This window comes from Podarcis cretensis (assembly GCF_951804945.1).
Source record: "Podarcis cretensis genome assembly, chromosome: 13".
NCBI classification, from domain to species: Eukaryota; Metazoa; Chordata; class Lepidosauria; order Squamata; family Lacertidae; genus Podarcis; species Podarcis cretensis.
In genome coordinates, this window is record NC_137182.1 from 34,430,601 (window position 1) to 34,448,675 (window position 18,075).

General features: G+C 41.3%; 1 pseudogene across 1 annotated transcript; it reads right to left on the minus strand.

Annotated features, from left to right (window-relative positions):
* Positions 1-745: 745 nt before the first annotated feature.
* LOC307201605 (vomeronasal type-2 receptor 26-like) lies at positions 746-13,877 on the minus strand (annotated as a pseudogene). Its single transcript has 5 exons — positions 13,642-13,877; positions 12,632-12,923; positions 9,906-10,757; positions 6,802-6,997; positions 746-1,652 (listed from the first exon to the last, which is right to left on the minus strand). The product of its transcript is annotated as a vomeronasal type-2 receptor 26-like (transcript).
* Positions 13,878-18,075: the final 4,198 nt, after the last annotated feature.

Genomic DNA, 18,075 nt, shown 5'->3' on the forward strand with positions numbered 1-18,075 from the left:
TTGTCCCACTGGTGTCACATTTTTATAACGTGTTTATAACATTATAACTCACCAGTGTAGATTAGTCCAAGGCCTCTCAGTGGCATATCATCAATTCTTAGCTGCTTCTCTTGATTGGTGGAAGCTGGTGAGTCTGAGTCAGAGTTCCTTCCAGAGTGGGTTTTTTTTATTATTATTACATTTTTTTCTTCATAGCTGAAGTTGTACTTTAAAACTTTCCTCTTTCTGCTGGCTCATCCTGTTTTCCTTGGCTTTTGTGGATGTTTATAATAAAGAACAACTGTTCACTGCATGTTCTTTGATGTGTTCAGTTTGAAGTGAAGAGCCTTTATCAAACACTGCCATGCCCACACTACTGTCTTCTCCAGGAATTGGTATTTAAATATTGTGAGAATAACAAATGTCCAACTCACCTAAATTCAAGACAGTGATATCTACAAACATTTTAGCAGAGAAATAAAATAACACATACACAAACAAACAAACAAACAAACACAAGCACACAAATCTTTGCAAGCCTTGCCTTCAAGAGCAGAAGAAGGAAGAAAACAGAAGTCATCAAATGGTTCCAGAAACAATAATGAGATCCTATGGAACTAGAAGAATCTATATCAGCTAAATTTAAAAAGGGGGCGTGTTCTTCATATACAACTGCAAATATCTAAAAACCTGAGAATGGAAGTCATGCTAGAAGACTACTCTGCAACTTTGGTCCACTGTAAGGGTTGCATAATGCACCCACACATCAGTGAACATTTCTCTTTATTAGGAGAACTCTTTTGTTCAGTTCTGGCCTCAGCACAATAATGTAGCATTTAGGGAAGAAGATGCAGCCCAGAAGCCCAGCACTGGAGGCTAAGATGGAGAAGATCTCCACAGCTACCATGTATTTTCCTTTGGTGCTCAGATAGGTGGGAAAAAAGGATAACCAAACACTGCAAAACACAAGCATGCTAAAAGTGATTAGCTTGGCTTCATTAAAACTGTCAGGTAATTTTCTTGCCTGGAAAGCTACAGTGAAGCTCACAATAGCCAGGAAGCCCATGTAACCCAGGACACAGTAGAACATAGTCACAGACCCCTCATTACATTCAAGTACAATTTCTTCAGTCACTGAATTCATGTCAATATTTGGAAATGGAGGATTAATTGCCAGCCATACGGTACAATTAATTCCTTGAACAAGAGAGCAGAGAAGAACAATGGAGTTGGCCACATTTTTCCCTACCCATTTCCTCATGCTACTTCCTGGCTTGGTGGCCATGAAAGCCAGAACCACTGTAATGGTTTTTGCTAACACGGAAGAGACAGCCACTGAGAAGACCATGGAAAATGCAACTTGACGGAAGAGACACATCACCTTCACAGGACGGCCAATAAACAGCAAAGCACAAGGGAAGCAGAGCAGGAGGGACATTAGGAGAGTATAGGTGAGGCTCCGGTTGTTGGCTTTGACAATAGGAGTGTCGTGGTGCATTATACAGGCTCCTAGCACACTAGAGCAGTCATCAGTGAAAATAAAAGTGCAAAGATGGCTAAACTCATCCCCAAAGGGTCCTTATAAGACAAGAAGGTTATTAGCTTTGGAATGCAGCGATCCTTTACTTTGTTTGGATAATGATCTTTTGGGCACATTGTGCAAAAATCTGCATCTGGGGAAAAAGATGAAAAACTTTTTTAGAAGTTGCTTTTTGCAGTTGAAGCCATTCCTTCTATTTCTACAAATAATCAGGTTTAGGAATAAATTTCCCCTTCTAAAAATCAAATTATGCTGTTGTCTTCCCTTTAAGAAGACAAAAGGGTCTGTGTGTTAATGCACAACTTTTAAAGTAGGTGAATAATAGAACTAACCTATCACTTGGTATCAATGGTATTCTAAGGCAAGCTTTCCCATGACTACTTACTAATGTTTCTACCAAGTTGAATTTAGCAGGTAACAGAGAAATTTGCACTAGCTTTCAGGATGAGGTATCTCTGCCATGCAACCCAAGGGAAGTAATAGCATCACTGTATTCTACCTTGGTCAGACCATACCTGGGATACTGTGTCCCGTTCTGGGTACCACAATTTAAGAATGATATTGACAAGCTGGAAAGTGTGCAGAGGAGGGCAACTAAGATGAATTAGGGTCTAGAAACCAAGCCTGATGAGGAATGGTTGAGCATCCCCTCAGAAGACTGATTGTTATTGTTTAGTCGTTTAGTCGTGTCCGACTCTTCGTGACCCCATGGACCAGAGCACGCCAGGCACTTCTGTCTTCCACTGCCTCCAGCCATCTCATCCTCTGTCGTCCCCTTCTCCTTGTGCCCTCCATCTTTCCCAACATCAGGGTCTTTTCCAGGGAGTCTTCTCTTCGCATGAGGTGGCCAAAGTACTGGAGCCTCAGCTTCACGATCTGTCCTTCCAGTGAGCACTCAGGGCTAATTTCCATAAGAATGGATGTGTTTGATCTTCTTGCAGTCCATGGGACTCTCAAGAGTCTCCTCCAGACCATAATTCAAAAGCATTAATTCTTCGGTGATCAGCCTTCTTGATGGTCCAGTTCTCACTTCCATACATCACTACTGGGAAAACCATGGCTTTAACTATACGGACCTTTGTTGGCAAGGTGATGTCTCTGCTTTTTAAGATGTTGTCTAGGTTTGCCATCGCCTTTCTCCCAAGGAGCAGGCGTCTTTTAATTTCGTGACTGCTGTCACCATCTGCAGTGATCATGGAGCCCAAGAAAGTAAAGTCTCTCACTGCCTCCATTTCTTCCCCTTCTATTTGCCAGGAGGTGATGGGACCAGTGGCCATGATCTTCATTTTTTTGATGTTGAGCTTCAGACCATATTTTGCGCTCTCCTCTTTCACCCTCATTAAAAGGGTCTTTAATTCCTCCTCACTTTCTGCCATCAAGGTTGTGTCATCTGCGTATCTGAGGTTGTTGATATTTCTTCCGGCAATCTTAATTCTGGCTTGGGATTCATCCAGCCCAGCCTTTCACATGATGTATTCTGCATATAAACAAGCCTCCAAGCCTCCAAGGTTAAACAAGCAGGGAGACAATATACAGCCTTGCCGTACTCCTTTCCCAATTTTGAACCAATCAGTTGTTCCATATCCAGTTCTGACTGTAGCTTCTTGTCCCACATAGAGATTTCTCAGGAGACAGATGAGGTGATCAGGCACTCCCATTTCTTTAAGAACTTGTCATAGTTTGTTGTGGTCGACACAGTCAAAGGCTTTTGCATAGTCAATGAAGCAGAAGTAGATGTCTTTCTGGAACTCTCTAGCTTTCTCCATAATCCAGTGCATGTTTGCAATTTGGTCTCTGGTTCCTCTGCCTCTTCTAAATCCAGCTTGCACTTCTGGGAGTTCTCGGTCCACATACTGCTTGAGCCTTCCTTGTAGAATTTTAAGCATAACCTTGCTAGCGTGTGAAATGAGTGCAATTGTGCGGTAGTTGGAGCATTCTTTGGCACTGCCCTTCTTTGGGATTGGGATGTAGACTGATCTTCTCCAATCCTCTGGCCACTGCTGAGTTTTCCAAACTTGCTGGCATATTGAGTGTAGCACCTTAACAGCATCATCTTTTGAAATTTTAAATAGTTCAGCTGGAATACCATCACTTCCACTGGCCTTGTTATTTGCAGTGCTTTCTAAGGCCCATTTGACTTCACTCTCCAGGATGTCTGGCTCAAGGTCAGCAACCACACTACCTGAGGTGTACGAGACATCCATTTCTTTCTGGTATAGTTCCTCTGTGTATTCTTGCCACCTCTTCTTGATGTCTTCTGCTTCTGTTAGGTCCTTTCCACTTTTGTCTTTTATTATGGTAATCTTTGTACGAAATGTTCCTTTCATATCTCCAATTTTCTTGAACAGATCTCTGGTTTTTCCCATTCTGTTGTTTTCCTCTATTTCTTTGCATTGCTCGTTTAAGAGGGCATTCTTTTCTCTCCTTGCTATTTTTTGGAAATCTGCATTCAATTTCCTGTATCTTTCACTATCTCCCTCGCATTTTGCTTGCCTTCTCTCCCCCGCTATTTGTAAGGCCTTGTTGGACAGCCACTTTGCTTTCTTGCATTTCCTTTTCATTGGGATGGTTTTAGTTGCTGCCTCCTGTATAATGTTACGAGCCTCCATCCATAGTTCTTCAGGCACTCTGTCCACCAAATCTAAATCCTTAAACCTGTTCCTCACTTCCACTGTGTATTCATAAGGGATTTGACTTAGATTGTATCTTACTGGCCCAGTGGTTTTTCCTACTTTCTTCAGTTTAAGCTTGAATTTTGCTATAAGAAGCTGATGATCTGAGCCACAGTCAGCTCCAGACCTTGTTTTTGCTGACTGTATAGAGCTTCTCCATCTTTGGCTGCAGAGAATATAATCAATTTGGTTTCGATGCTGCCCATCTGGTGATGTCCATGTGTAGAGTCGTCTCTTGTGTTGTTGGAAAAGAGTGTTTGTGATGACCAGCTTGTTCTCTTGGCAGAACTCTATTAGCCTTTGCCCTGCTTCGTTTTGAACTCCAAGGCCAAACTTGCCAGTTGTTCCTTTTATCTCTTGACTCCCTACTTTAGCATTCCAATCCCCTATAATGAGAAGAACATCCTTCTTTGGTGTCATTTCTATAAGGTGTTGTAAGTCTTCATAGAATTGGTTAATTTCAGTTTCTTCAGCACCAGTGGTTGGTACATAAACTTGGATTACTGCGATGTTAAAAGGTCTGCCTTGGATTCCTATGATAGTTTTCTTCAAATATCTAAAGGGCTGTCACATGGAAGATGGAGCAAGCTTGTTTTCTCCTACTACTGAGGGTAGGACTCAAGCCAATGGATTCAAGTTACAAGAAAGGAGATTCCAACAAAATATCAGGAAGACCTTTCTAACAGTAAAAGTTGTTTGACAGTGGAATGGAGTCCCTTGGAGGGTAATAATAATAATAATTTATTATTTATACCCCACGCATCTGGCTGGGTTTCCCAGTCACTCTAAGTGGCTTCCAACAGAATATTAAAACACAATAGTCTATGAAACATTAAAAGCTTCCCTAAATAGGGCTGCCTTCAGATGTCTTCTAAAAGTCTCCTTCCTTGGAAGTTTTTAAGCAGAGGTTGGATGGCCATCTGTTATGTATGAGCCAGTTGATATTCCTGCAATGCAGGGAGTTGGACCAGATGACCCTTGAGTTCCCTTCCAACTTTTCAGTTCTATGATTCTACAATTTTTTGGTTCAATATGTAGAAGTGCATTTATAGAAATTATTACTAGAATAACCTTGCCTCCATTCCTTATTCTTCCTTCCTAGATCAAAGAACTACAGTGGTACCTCAGGTTACATACGCTTCAGGTTACAGACGTTTCAGGTTACAGACTCTGCTAACCCAGAAATCGTACCTCGGGTTAAGAACTTTGCTTCAGGATGAGAACAGAAATTGTGCAGCAGCAACACAGTGGCAGCAGGAGGCCCCATTAGCTAAAGTGGTACCTCAGGTTAATAACAGTTTCAGGTTAAGAACTGACCTCCAGAACAAATTAAGTTCTTAACCCAAGGTACCACTGTACTTCTGTTTAAGAAAAGCGCCCAGCATTTTGTATTCAATGATAGATGCATTTCTTTCATTCTTTTGGTCCCTAAATGAGAAGTGCTCATAACTACTGTTTTGAATTAGTTGATATCAGGATTGTTTCCCAGTAATGACTACTATCACCTACTACAAACCACTTTAACTAACAGGACCTTTGTGCCACACTCATGAAGGTAGATTTTTAGATTACACCAGGTACTGCATATTCTACCTTTCTTATGAGAAATCTTCCCTTTTGGACATGGAATACAATCATAGCAGCAAAATGGCTCCCCCTCCTTTTTCTTCTTTTGGTAACCAGGTTGACAGTTATCATTACAGAGTGAAAGGGGCATCACCTATTCAGGGAATATGAATAATTAGAATTGAGAATATATATTTTAAAAATAGTATGACATCACTATGCACAGTATAATCATCAGATTCTGTCATATTAGTGCAGGTGCTCATAAGTTGGTGAACTGTCTTGAATTGAGATCTTTAATGGCCAGGCTTTGGCTCTGTGCTGCTAGCATTCTCTGTCACACTAGATTCCATAAAAAGTTGAAGTAAAGTACGGATGGAGAAAACTGAGAGTAATTTTGTGGTTTTAAACAATGGCAGATGTTTGTTTGAGTATATTGAATGCAAACACCATTGAACAAGCTATTCTGCCTTGGTCAGATCACACCTGGATTACTGTGCCAGTTTGGTTGAAGGAGCTGGATATGTGCAAAGAGGAGACTGAGAGGAGTTATGATAGCTATCTTCAAATATATTAAGGGCTATCACGTGGAAGATGGGGCAAGCTTTTTTTCTCCTGCTTTGGAGGGTAAAACTCGAACCAATGGCTTCAAGTCACAAAAAAGGAGATTCTGACTTAACATCAGGAAGAACTTTTTTTGTCTTTGACTTTTTGAATCTCAAGTTACTGATAAAATATGTGCAATTTTCTAACACAGCATTAGTTGAAAACACATATCTGTGATAATTTTCTATATATTAAAGAAACTATACAGAAAAATGTTCATATTTTCAGCAGGAAACAGTTGGACAGTGTGCAAGTAAATATGCTTTGAACTATGTAAATCAATCAATATAAACATACTGGGACAAGGACTATAAAAATATTTTATTAAGGAAGCTACAAATGATTGTTTCTCCTCTCCCTCCCTCCTTTTATTTTATGAAAGCTAAAGGCTATAGTGATGTCCCACCTGGTTAAAACTTCTAGGCCACACAATTGCACCTTCATCAATGCTCAAATCTTTGCCAGGAGGAGCCCAAGGATTCATTCTTCCAACTTTCATTCTAACAAATGACTTATTGGGAAAAGTAATCAGATTTGTAATGTCAAACCCCATTGTTAATTCTCCATTCTCATTCAAATGCACAGTTTCTCCTGCACTGTTATTAAATGAGATTCTCCTCAGAATAGGATGGAGCTAGGTGGAATGGAAAAATAAATCAGTGTTAGAATTGCATCAATATCTGAGAAATTGCCTCTACCCTTGCATTTAGCTCTGTACAATGATACGTTGGTTTACAACCATAATTCATTCTGGAGATCTGGTTGTAAACCAAAAAAGGTTGTAACCCAAAGAGCACTTTCGCCAATGGGGTCTCCAAAAAGAAAAGGGAGTTGTAATCCAAAAAAAAATGGGTTGTAATCCAAGAAAAGGTACACACACTTCAGGGTTTGACGTGGTTGTTATTCAAAACGGTTGCAAACCACGGTACCACTGTATATGATGATTCATTAATACTGTCAAATATAACCTTTGTTATAAATGCTGTAAATGCTTTTACATTTGTGGCTAAAGCCCTCCATAAGTCTCTTCCTTTAGAATAGAAACAAGCTCTAATAATATTATGTTTTTGACATTTGTTAAAGAAAAAAAAAACTCTACTACCATGCCTTTCCAAGATTTCAGACACTCCAAGTGTCCCTATTTTCCAGGGAAAGTCCCAGATTTATAGAAGACATTCCAATTGCTGATTTAATCCTGGAATGTTCCGCTTTTCCTTAACACATCCCCATTTTCACTGGAGGAATATTGGAGGTTATGGTAGGATGTCCCTATTTCATTGTGTAGCACCCTGCTTGTGGTTAACGCTTAGCTGGAATGAAATATTCAACGCAGCAATAGAGAAATTAAAATAATAATTTATTTGTCAGACAAATAAATATGAGGCACAGTGGTATATGGTTACCAAGCTCTGGCCTGGCCTCCTGCCATTCTGGCCAGCACTTATATTTCCTTAATCCAGCCCCCTTGCTCCTCCTGTGGCTGCCTCTGTCCAATCAGCCTGGTTGAAATTCCCATTGGCTGTTTGCTGGAACCAATCACAAAAGATACACCCTTTTATTCATGCCCTTTTATGGGAAACAAAAAGATATATATTCTTCTATCTATAAATGACAAATAAGTAGTAATATATCTTACATGTGTCTCAACAAGGAACCTTAATTACCAGCTCACCTCGCCCTATTGCCCTCCAAAACAAATGGTTTAATCTTAAATTTTTATCTTAAACAGATGTCAAGGATCTTGAATTCACATCATCATTGAAAGATCTCCTTCTCTTGAAGGTCTTTTAAACAGATAACCATATGTGTGCTCTAATGATGTTTCCTGCTTGGCAGGGGGGGCTGGGCTGGTGGCTGATGGCCCCTGTGATCTCTTCCAACTATATGAAATAAGAATCTAGCATAAGGATTTAACATTTCTTAGCTTCTAATTCCTTTGCATAATTACATTTAATACATAACATAGATAGCTTTTTAGAAGAATAAACCTTTTCAAAGTAAAAAAGGAAGGAACATTTTACAGCCTCAAAATAAGATAGAAAGAAAACCTCTCTTCTCCAGCCAAGCCAGTTGCCTTTTTCACTGCTCTTGACCTTTCAACCTTAGGAAAATATGGCTCAAGTTTAATGGGAGGCACATGGTTTTATTTTACTATTTATCAACTCTTAATTATGTTTATCTCTTTTTTTATCTTCTGTAATATGTAGGGTCAGTGTAACCTTGGCTGTCAGCCTGTAATTCCCTTTTTACGACTTTGAGAATTGTTTTCTGCTATAAATCAGGGGGCCCCCTTGTCCAGGAGAATAAACATCTTGCCAAGGTTCTTAGGCAGCTGGTCTTCTGCCTGGCATGAACATTTGAAAATCTTTAAGCTCATTTTAAAATACAGGCCCTGATCAAGCCTTAATAAAAATGCAGGCTATGATTAGATGCCTCAATTGGAGAAATGTTGGAGAGTATGGAGTGACACGCAGAGTAAAATTAATAACAGAGTCTTCTTCAGTAAAAAAAATAAAAGCTTTACTGAGTTAAAATAAACTTGTTTGCAAATAACAGCATAAAGAACAGAAGATTAAAATAACTTCAGAGCATACACAGAGTTTGCATTGAGCACAGGCTTCACAGAGCACAGACACACACACACTGAGACACTGACAGAGTCTGCCTGCAAGCAGATACAATACTTATACAGAGAATGAGTCATCCTCAAGATGAGTCACGGTGATTCAGCATGCTAAATGATTCTGCAGCTTTTCAGCATTTCACAACATTTACTCCTTTACTGCTTCCTTTACTGCTTTTGCTCTCAAATAGCTTTATCACATGACGTGGAGTTATGCCACCCCTAAGCCAAGGAGATAAGTAGCTATACAAACTTAAGAAGACATCGGAAGACAACGCTGTGTAGGGAAGTTTTTTTAATGTTAAATGTATTATTATGTTGGAAGCATATTATTATTATTTACACGTCCCTATTTTCATTAGAGAAATGTTGGAGGGTATGAAACTTCTGCACTTTTAAATTATTCATTTTTTAATATTTTCATACTTTTTTTTAAAGAAACAACAACACCCTGAATTCTGTGTGTAAATGATGCTCCAGTCAAAAGGAAAAAAATCCATATTTGCTGAGCAAAGGGCTAAGACACACGGAGTTTCCTGTAAATTCCTAGAGGGCATGTTGGGAAGTCATATCCTCTGCTTGCCCAGGCAGGAAGGGTAACAGTAGGAAGATAATCCTTATTAGTTTCACTTGAGGAACAGTCTCGTTCCCATCATGCAGCCATAGGGATAGGATGCAGTCATAAGGATAGGATGTAGGATAGGATATGACTTATTTCACTGCTATTTTCTTTTTGAATTGAGTCTGCAACATTATGGAAGTGATCAATATTTTTTTACATTCTTACATTACAGCCTTCTGTGTTGTTATTTTATTTATAGTATTAACATCTGAAGGGAATCGGGTTAGTGAAGGCTGCATTGAGATCTTGTGCAGTCGTGCTGAAGTCAGTTGAACAGAATGGTTTGAAAACTACTACCTTCCATGGCTGCATGTCTCTATGTTGTAGCTTCCTTCTTTCCACCGTTACTTTGGATTTGGATGGGTACATGGCATGTACAGAATTTGCCAGAGCCTGTACAGCATTGTAGATACTGTAACTGTGGCCAGTCATGCTCATTTCAAAGAAAGGCCCAGGAAGATTCTGCAGCCTCTCTTCTCCAGTACAAGTGTCCACATCATCTCCATTAAAATGGGAATTTGGAAATGAACAGTCGAATGCTTGCTCCCAGAATGGTTGGATAAAACCATTTCCCTTCATCAAATGAGGATTTAGCTTTTGAAGAAAATTTTGGAACCCTGGCACCTCATGTGAGTGGGTTGTGAAGGCTAAGGCACCATGGAAGGCTTCTATATCCCAATCCTTGTGCATGGATATGGCTACAAGGTCCATCTGGGCTACCATAATCCACACTTTACCAAATGATTTCCCATACTCAGATTCTCCTTCATGCAGCAGTCCTCTCAATGTTATCATGGTCAAAGCTTCTCCATAGAGAATAATGGTGTTGGCTTTACTTTTCATAACATCTACAAATATTTTCCCCCACTTTCCTTGGAAATTTAAGATATCACCAAAAAATCCTTTTGAAGGAATTTTCTCAGTGAAGGCAGCACAGATGCTGTTCTGAGAAAGTCTTGGTAGTAGGTTGCTCAAAAATAATTCTCCATTTTCCTCATCCATGGTCATTAGACCCACCCAAATCCATTTGAAATGCAGAAGTAGCTGGACAATTCCCTTGTACTGATGGATTTCATTTGGAGCCATTTGATACACGGACAGTGAATGAGAGTGATCCCTCAGCATGGGGACAAAATCACCATAGGTGAACTAAAATGGGGGGAAATTCAGGAAGTTGTGTTAGAAAGACTCTCCTCCTGCAAGAGAGGGGAGTGGTTGTGGTCGGGAGCCAGACTCCGCCTCAAGCAGGGGGCATTAGCCGCCTGCCTCCCACTCACCTGGCTGGCGCCCACGCCCACGGGCAGGCACCCAACCAGGTGCCTGCGAGGGGGTGTGTTTAGCAGCCTAAATTGCTGCGGCACCAGCCTTCCGGCCTCACTTTTCATCGTCCCGTCGTGAGTCACCCACCCTCCACTCCCTTAGAGCTCAGGGTCTCAGTTTTCTTTTGGCCTTGCTATGGACCTTAGGTTGGTCACCCTGGTTGTCCGGGGGGCCTGGTAGGAATTTTTCCATTTGGCATTAGGCTTTTTGGTTTTTTCGCCTACCTCGTAGCAATCGTCACAACTTTCGTGGTATTGGTGGGTAGGTTAGGCACTGGAATAATGTGTTATGGTGTGTCGAAGGGCTAGGTGTGGCCATCGCCTGTGCCTTCAATTTTGGGTATTCCGTTAAAGGAATCTGGCGGCCATGTATTCTGTCCGATGCCTGCGTGGCAGGAGGCCATGACACAACCCTCGGTGACATCAGGGGAGAGCTTATAGTTGGATTAGCATCAACAGGCTCCACCTACTGGTGAATAAAACCCCCCTGTTTTAGACTCACCCCTCTCTGAGGGGGTGGAGTCAGCTGATGTAATCCAATGCCTAAGCCAATACCTTTTCACTTGCTGTAATCAATAAAGTTGTGGCCTTTTCTTGCCCATTAACCTTATATCACGTGTTTTCATTCCACTACGCGGGGATCGGGTCCTCAAACCACAAATTTATTTGGAAACCTATAGATGTGTTAGTGCAGTTTTATGGATACTGAACATTCTGTTTAAAATTAATATAAGATGTGAGTTGCTTGTGAAAACTCAGAATCTTCATTCAATGCAAAATGCTCCTCTACACCTTAAGTAGCAGATTTAGAGAGACGTGCAGAATTTAGCAGCCAGGTTGCTCCAAAGAAGCAAGGTGGTTCAAGCATATAACACTAATAATGGCCTGGCTGCCTATTAGTTTCTGGGCCCAATTCAAAGTGCTTGTTTTGACTTATAAAACTTTAAATTGCTCAGGACCACAATACCTCAATACATTCCCTTATGAACCAACCAAACCCTGTGATCGTCACCTGAGCCTATTATCTTTGTGCCCCCTCCATGAGAGGTCCAGACAGTGGCAATCTAAGAATGGCCCTTTTCTGCAGTGGCTTTCCCTTTGTGGAATGTTCTTCCCAGGCACTTTCATTACACATATTTAGGGGCCAGGTGAAAATATTCCTCTATAACCAGGCATTTGGCTGATTAGACAATATATGGCCTTTTAAATGTTTTCATGGAAATAGAGTTATTGGTGCTTTCTTTCTTTCTTTTTTTTCTTTGTCTTTTTGCTGTAAACTTCCCTGTGATCTTTGGATGAAGGGTGTTATAAAAATTAAATAGAGTGGTACCTTGGTTTAAGAACAGCTTAGTTTATGAACAACTTGGATTAAGAACACTGCAAACCCAGAAGTAGGTGTTTTGGTTTGTGAACTTTGCCTTGGAATAAGAACATGTTTTGCTTCCTGTTGAGTGTGTTCCATTTGTAAATTGAGTCCCCCGCTGCTATGGGAAAGCACACCTTGCTTTAAGAACGGACTTCTGGAATGGATTAAGTTCGTAAACCAAGGTACCACTGTATTGGCTAAGATATCAATGTTTGTGCCACAGTCATTTCAATGGAATATACACCTGCACAAGCAACCATACAACACACTCCAAGAAAAGAAAAGGCAAATAATGCATCACAATTCTGAAAACTCAGTGTTCCAAGAGCACATCATACCTGTGGAAACTTGTAGATGTCCAAAATGGCAGCCAAATGGTGGGAGGTTTCAGCGCCTAGTCCTCCTATGACTCCTATTAGGCTGTTCTGGACATCACAGCTATAATTGGGAACAAATTTGTACTGTGTGGAGAAAAGCTCCACTGCTATGTGATAACTCCGCTTCTGACTGAAGTAGCTCTCAGGGATATGGAATCCCAAGGAAACATTAGGCAAAATCTTGGAATTTTCATTAATTTCATTTACAGCAAATACCAAGGCCAGGACATGCTGGTAGTTCTTTGTCACAACACTGAAGAAGAAGAAGAGTTTGGATTTGATATCCCACCTTTCACTCCCTTTAAGGAGTCTCAAAGTGGCTAATATTCTCCTTTCCCTTCCTCCCCCAGAACAAACACTCTGTGAGGTGAGTGAGGCTGAGAGACTTCAGAGAAGTGTGACTGGCCCAAGGTCACCCAGCAGCTGCATGTGGAGGAGCGGAGACACGAACTCGGTTCCCCAGATTACGAGGCTACCGCTCTTAACCACTACACCACACTGGAAAAAAGTTAGATGATAGGTCACCAGAAAATTTAACAATAAGTAAAGTTGCTTGGTAGCTGTCCTGCTGAATCAATAACATGTGAGTTACCGGTAGTTGATAGACTACTGAGAGGATTACAAATTTGCAGAACCACATAGAACTGCAATATGTAGAACGTCATAGTCTGTATATATTATTACATCCTGATCCTAAGGCACTATATTTGGCATTGTGGGATTATAGCACTTCAATTTAAAAGTCATTTTAGAATGGTCAGATTATATGTGAGATTCAATAAATCCTTTGTAGTTTCACAAACCTTTTAAAAATGATTTATATCACCTTTTCAAATACCCTATGAGTATCAGCCCCTCCAGTGTCTTTTGATAAACATTCACACATGTGCTACCAATTCCTTTAAGGCTGCAGATAGTTTAGCCTCAGGTGACAACCTTTGGCATATAACAGAAAAACAAAAGATCCTTACATGGGAATGCTAGTATCAGCAGAAGGAGGGTATTCAGTGAAGGAAAATGAATCCAAAAACAGTAGCATCTGAGAGACAGCCCCACCAATTATGAGGTCACCTGACTTATAATACTTATGAGGAGTATAGATGGGGTCATGGATGACACATCTTGCAGCATGCTCCTGGAACTCACTGTGAGGTATCTGCAACAGCATTAGAAACATTTCCAGTAGCACTGTCCCAATTATAGTCATTTCCCTCTCAGTGCAGATGCCAGATTTTCCACCTTCTGTCATAACAACAGGTATGTATAGTAGTCTGGCTTGAAAAGCAGCAGCCTCTGCTGATGCAATATTTGGAACCTGTTTCCTCTATCTACATACATATACCAGAAAACTATATGGAACTGGAGTATGCTGGAGCCTGGGTCCTTAGCTCCAGTTTTGAACACCAAGCATGGTTTTTTAAAAACATAGTTTGGCCTTTGTTAGTGTTTTGTTATGATTCAGATTCTGGAAACCAGGAGGTGGCTTGGTCAAAGGGAGAAAAATATGGCACTTCTCAGAGACCTTAATGACAATCACAATGTATGCAATTGAGAATGGCAAAACCTGTAATTAGCCTCCCCCAAGGATCCAGGTGACATTCTGTTCAACATACTTCCTGGAGAAAGAAAACATGTTGGCCAAAATAACCACAATTTTCCCTGTGTCCCTAAGGGTAGCTGAATTTCTGCTACTTTCTAGACATGGCTGGGCAAGCAGATTACACAAAATGTTCAGGAGAGGCTTGCCCCTTATCCTACTGCAATGGTGAGAAACTGAATCTGGCCAGTGGAATGGACCCATACCCATACCCTTGCAGGCCAACTTTGACAGGGGCCACCCATATGTCAATCACCTGACATCATAACAATGCCATGTGGCAATTTCAAAGGATCAGCTGAAAACAGACCTTCACAGGAGCTCAAAAATGGTGCTGACAACCTGCCTTGGATGCTCTAAGAGTTCCCTAACTAATGAAAGTTCAGGGAGAGGGGAGTTTTTAAGGTTTTTCTTGGCACAACTCTACTTCTTTGAGGCAGCAATCCTAACTGCACTTATCTGAGAGCCACTGAATTTAATAAGACGAACTTCTGAATAGACATGGTTTGGGTTTCTCTGTAATTCTTATAAGTGACAGTGCAGAGAAAAGATAGTGCTCCAGTGGCTGCTATTTATTATTTTGACAATTTATATACCACTTAATTACAACTGTCTCTGAGCAGGATATAATAGACTCGGCATAATGTTTCCCTGTTGATCTGGTAGTGATTTTATGTCCATCAGTGCTGCTGCTGGAAATACAGGCAACTCCTCATATGCACATGATTTATTTGTGTTACTGTGCACACTCATGGTGCCGGAAACCTGGAACTGGAACCTAGAAGTGGGGTGCACCCTGGAGAGTCCTCCTGGCTTTCTTGGGTGGTTCTTTGTTGAAGCTGCTCACCTTCCCACTTAACAGCTAATGTGTGGGGTAGTGCATCAGCTGTCACTGCTGCTGCCGCCACTTCCGCACACATCAGCTGAGCAGCCTCAGCAAAGCCCCACTGCCTCTCCATCCTCTTTGGGCTCCGGGAGCCAGAGGTGCAGAAGGGCTTTGTCAGCAGATGCATGGGGAAGTAGTGGTGGCTGATATATTGCCTTGCACATCTGCTGTTAGCAAAGGAAGCTGACTAGCTAGCCTCAACAAAGTCCCACTGCCCCCCCCCAGCTTGGAAGTACATCCTCTTTGGGCTCTGAGGAAGGTCTCCTCATGAGCTACTAGGACTCTCCAGGGTGCTCCCCATCTTCGTGCATTTCACTGATGTGTGGTGAGGCCTGGAGTGTAACCCGTACATAAATCTTGAATGGGAAAAGTGGGGAGGGGGATAAAGGACATCCTCAATAAAATCTTTGGAATCAAATTAACAAAGTTAATAAATGTTCTGAGTCACACTTTAATTCTGGAGATTTGGATCAGGACAATCACTTCAGAATGTGGGCCCAATGAATATGGATCCTTAAGAGTTAAGAATATTGAAAGAGCAGGGCTTTCAATTTCTCAAAAGACCCCTTATTTCTTTTTATTTATTGCATTTATTTTCCAACTTTTTTTCTCCAAGGAGCTCAAGGTGATGTACATGGTTCTCCCCATTCCTCATTCAATCCCCACAACAACCTTGTGAGGTAGGTTAGGTTGAGAGACAATGCCTGGCTAAGGTCAAGCTGTGAGCTTCATGGATGAATGGGGAGTTGAACCCTGGTATTCCAGGTCAGATATGGAAACTTTAAGAACAGCACCACACTGGCTCTCCTGCAAAATTCCCATGCAAAATCACAAAAAGGTGTCAATGAAAATATTGATGGGCTGTGACTTGGCAGCATGTGTCAATGCTAACAGTTACCTAGTGTCCACATGAATCAATAGACATTGCGAAATATTTAACAAAACAAATAAATTGATTAGCCTTTTCTCATAATTAGCTGAACTCTTCTGTTCTGGCTTGAGGACAATAATGTAGAATTTAGGGAGGAAGATGCAACCCAGCAGCCCAGCACTAGAGACCAAAATAGAAAAGATCTCCACAGCCACCATGTATTTTCCCTTGGTGCTCAGGTAGGTTGGGACAAAGGATAACCAAACACTGCAAAAGACCAGCATGCTGAAAGTGATCAGCTTGGCTTCATTGAAACTGTCTGGTAACTTCCTGGCCTGGAAAGCCACAGTTACGCTCACAAAAGCCAGGAAGCTCATATAACCCAGGACACAATAAAACATGGTCAGAGACCCCTGGTTACATTCAAGTACAGTGGTACCTCGGGTTACATACGCTTCAGGTTACATACGTTTCAGGTTACACACTCCACTAACCCAGAAATAGTGCTTCAGGTTAAGAACTTTGCTTCAGGATAAGATCAGAAATCAGACTCCAGTGCCGTGGCAGCAGCAGGAGGCCCCATTAGCTAAAGTGGTGCTTCAGGTTAAGAACAGTTTCATGTTAAGAATGGACCTCCACAACGAATTAATTACTTAACCCAAGGTACCACTGTACAATTTCTTTAGCTACTGAGTTCATATCACTATCTGGGAAAGGGGGAGAGGTGAGCAACCATACAGTGCAAATGCCTGCTTGAATAAGAGAACAATGGAGTTGGCCACTCTTTTCCCCACCAATCTTCTCATGCTGCTTCCTGGCTTTGTGGCCATGAAAGCCAGAACCACTGTGATGGTTTTTGCTAACACAGAAGACACAGCTGCTGAGAAGACCATGCCAAATGCTATTTCACGGAGGAGGCATTTCACTTTTCCAGGTTGCCCAATGAACATAAAAGTAGAAAGAAAGCAGAGCAGAGCAGGAGGGAGATGAGGAGAGTATAGGTGAGGTTTTCAAAACAGCATTTTGTCCTGTTTCGTGATTTCATATGATGCAACTTCTGGAAATTTGGAAACTATGTGATGAAGTAACTTCTGGAAATCTACAAGAGGACTTGATAAATAAGAGAATTACAAGACATATTGTTTAGGGAATCCATAGGAGCCTGGGCGTAAATTATTACTGAGACTCATTACAAGTCATGAAATTAGTTTCTCCTAAGGCACTGGGTCCTTTTTGGTATCATTGCTGGTATACTTACAGGCGTATGTGGCACATTGCAGAGATTGGCCACAGTTTTCTGTATTGCTAAATGAGAGGGGAGAAATAAATACAGTGGTACCTCGGGTTACATACGCTTCAGGTTGCATATGCTTCAGGTTACAGATTCTGCTAAGCCAGAAATAGTACCTCGGGTTAAGAACTTTGCTTCAGGATTAGAACAGAAATCGTGTGGCGGTGGCAGTGGGAGGCCCCATAAGCTAAAGTGGTGCTTCAGGTTAAGAACAGTTTCAGGTTAAGAATGGACCTCTGGAATGAATTAAGTTTGTAACCAGAGGTACCACTGTATAGAAGAAAGCCCTACGGTGGAGTAATAGTGAATCATTGTCAATCTGGAACGGAAACATTCACCCCCTTCCAAAAATGGGGGAGGGGGCTTCTGGATGGGAGAGGAAGATTCCTTTCTCTATTTGGGGTTGGGGTGTGGGGCAGTGGGGGGGGGGTTGCTTCATACTTTACAGGGATGGAAATAGCCAGCCTACACATGAGATGGTTCTTTATTGTTTCCTTCTATATTTCAGAGGCACGATTGATTTTCTCATATTGCTTAATTCTTCAGTGATATAATTAGTATTATTCTCATGATAAGCTGGCAGCCCTCTCCATCTCTGCTGGTACTAAAAATAGTACATCCAGTATATTAAGAATGACTGCTGGATTTGTGGGAGTTCAGCCCATTCCACTCTCAACTTAGGGAATGTGGCCATGAGATCCAGGTTCATGTTTGTTCAGAAGAATTCAACAGTATGAATCATCATTCTGTTCACAGAATG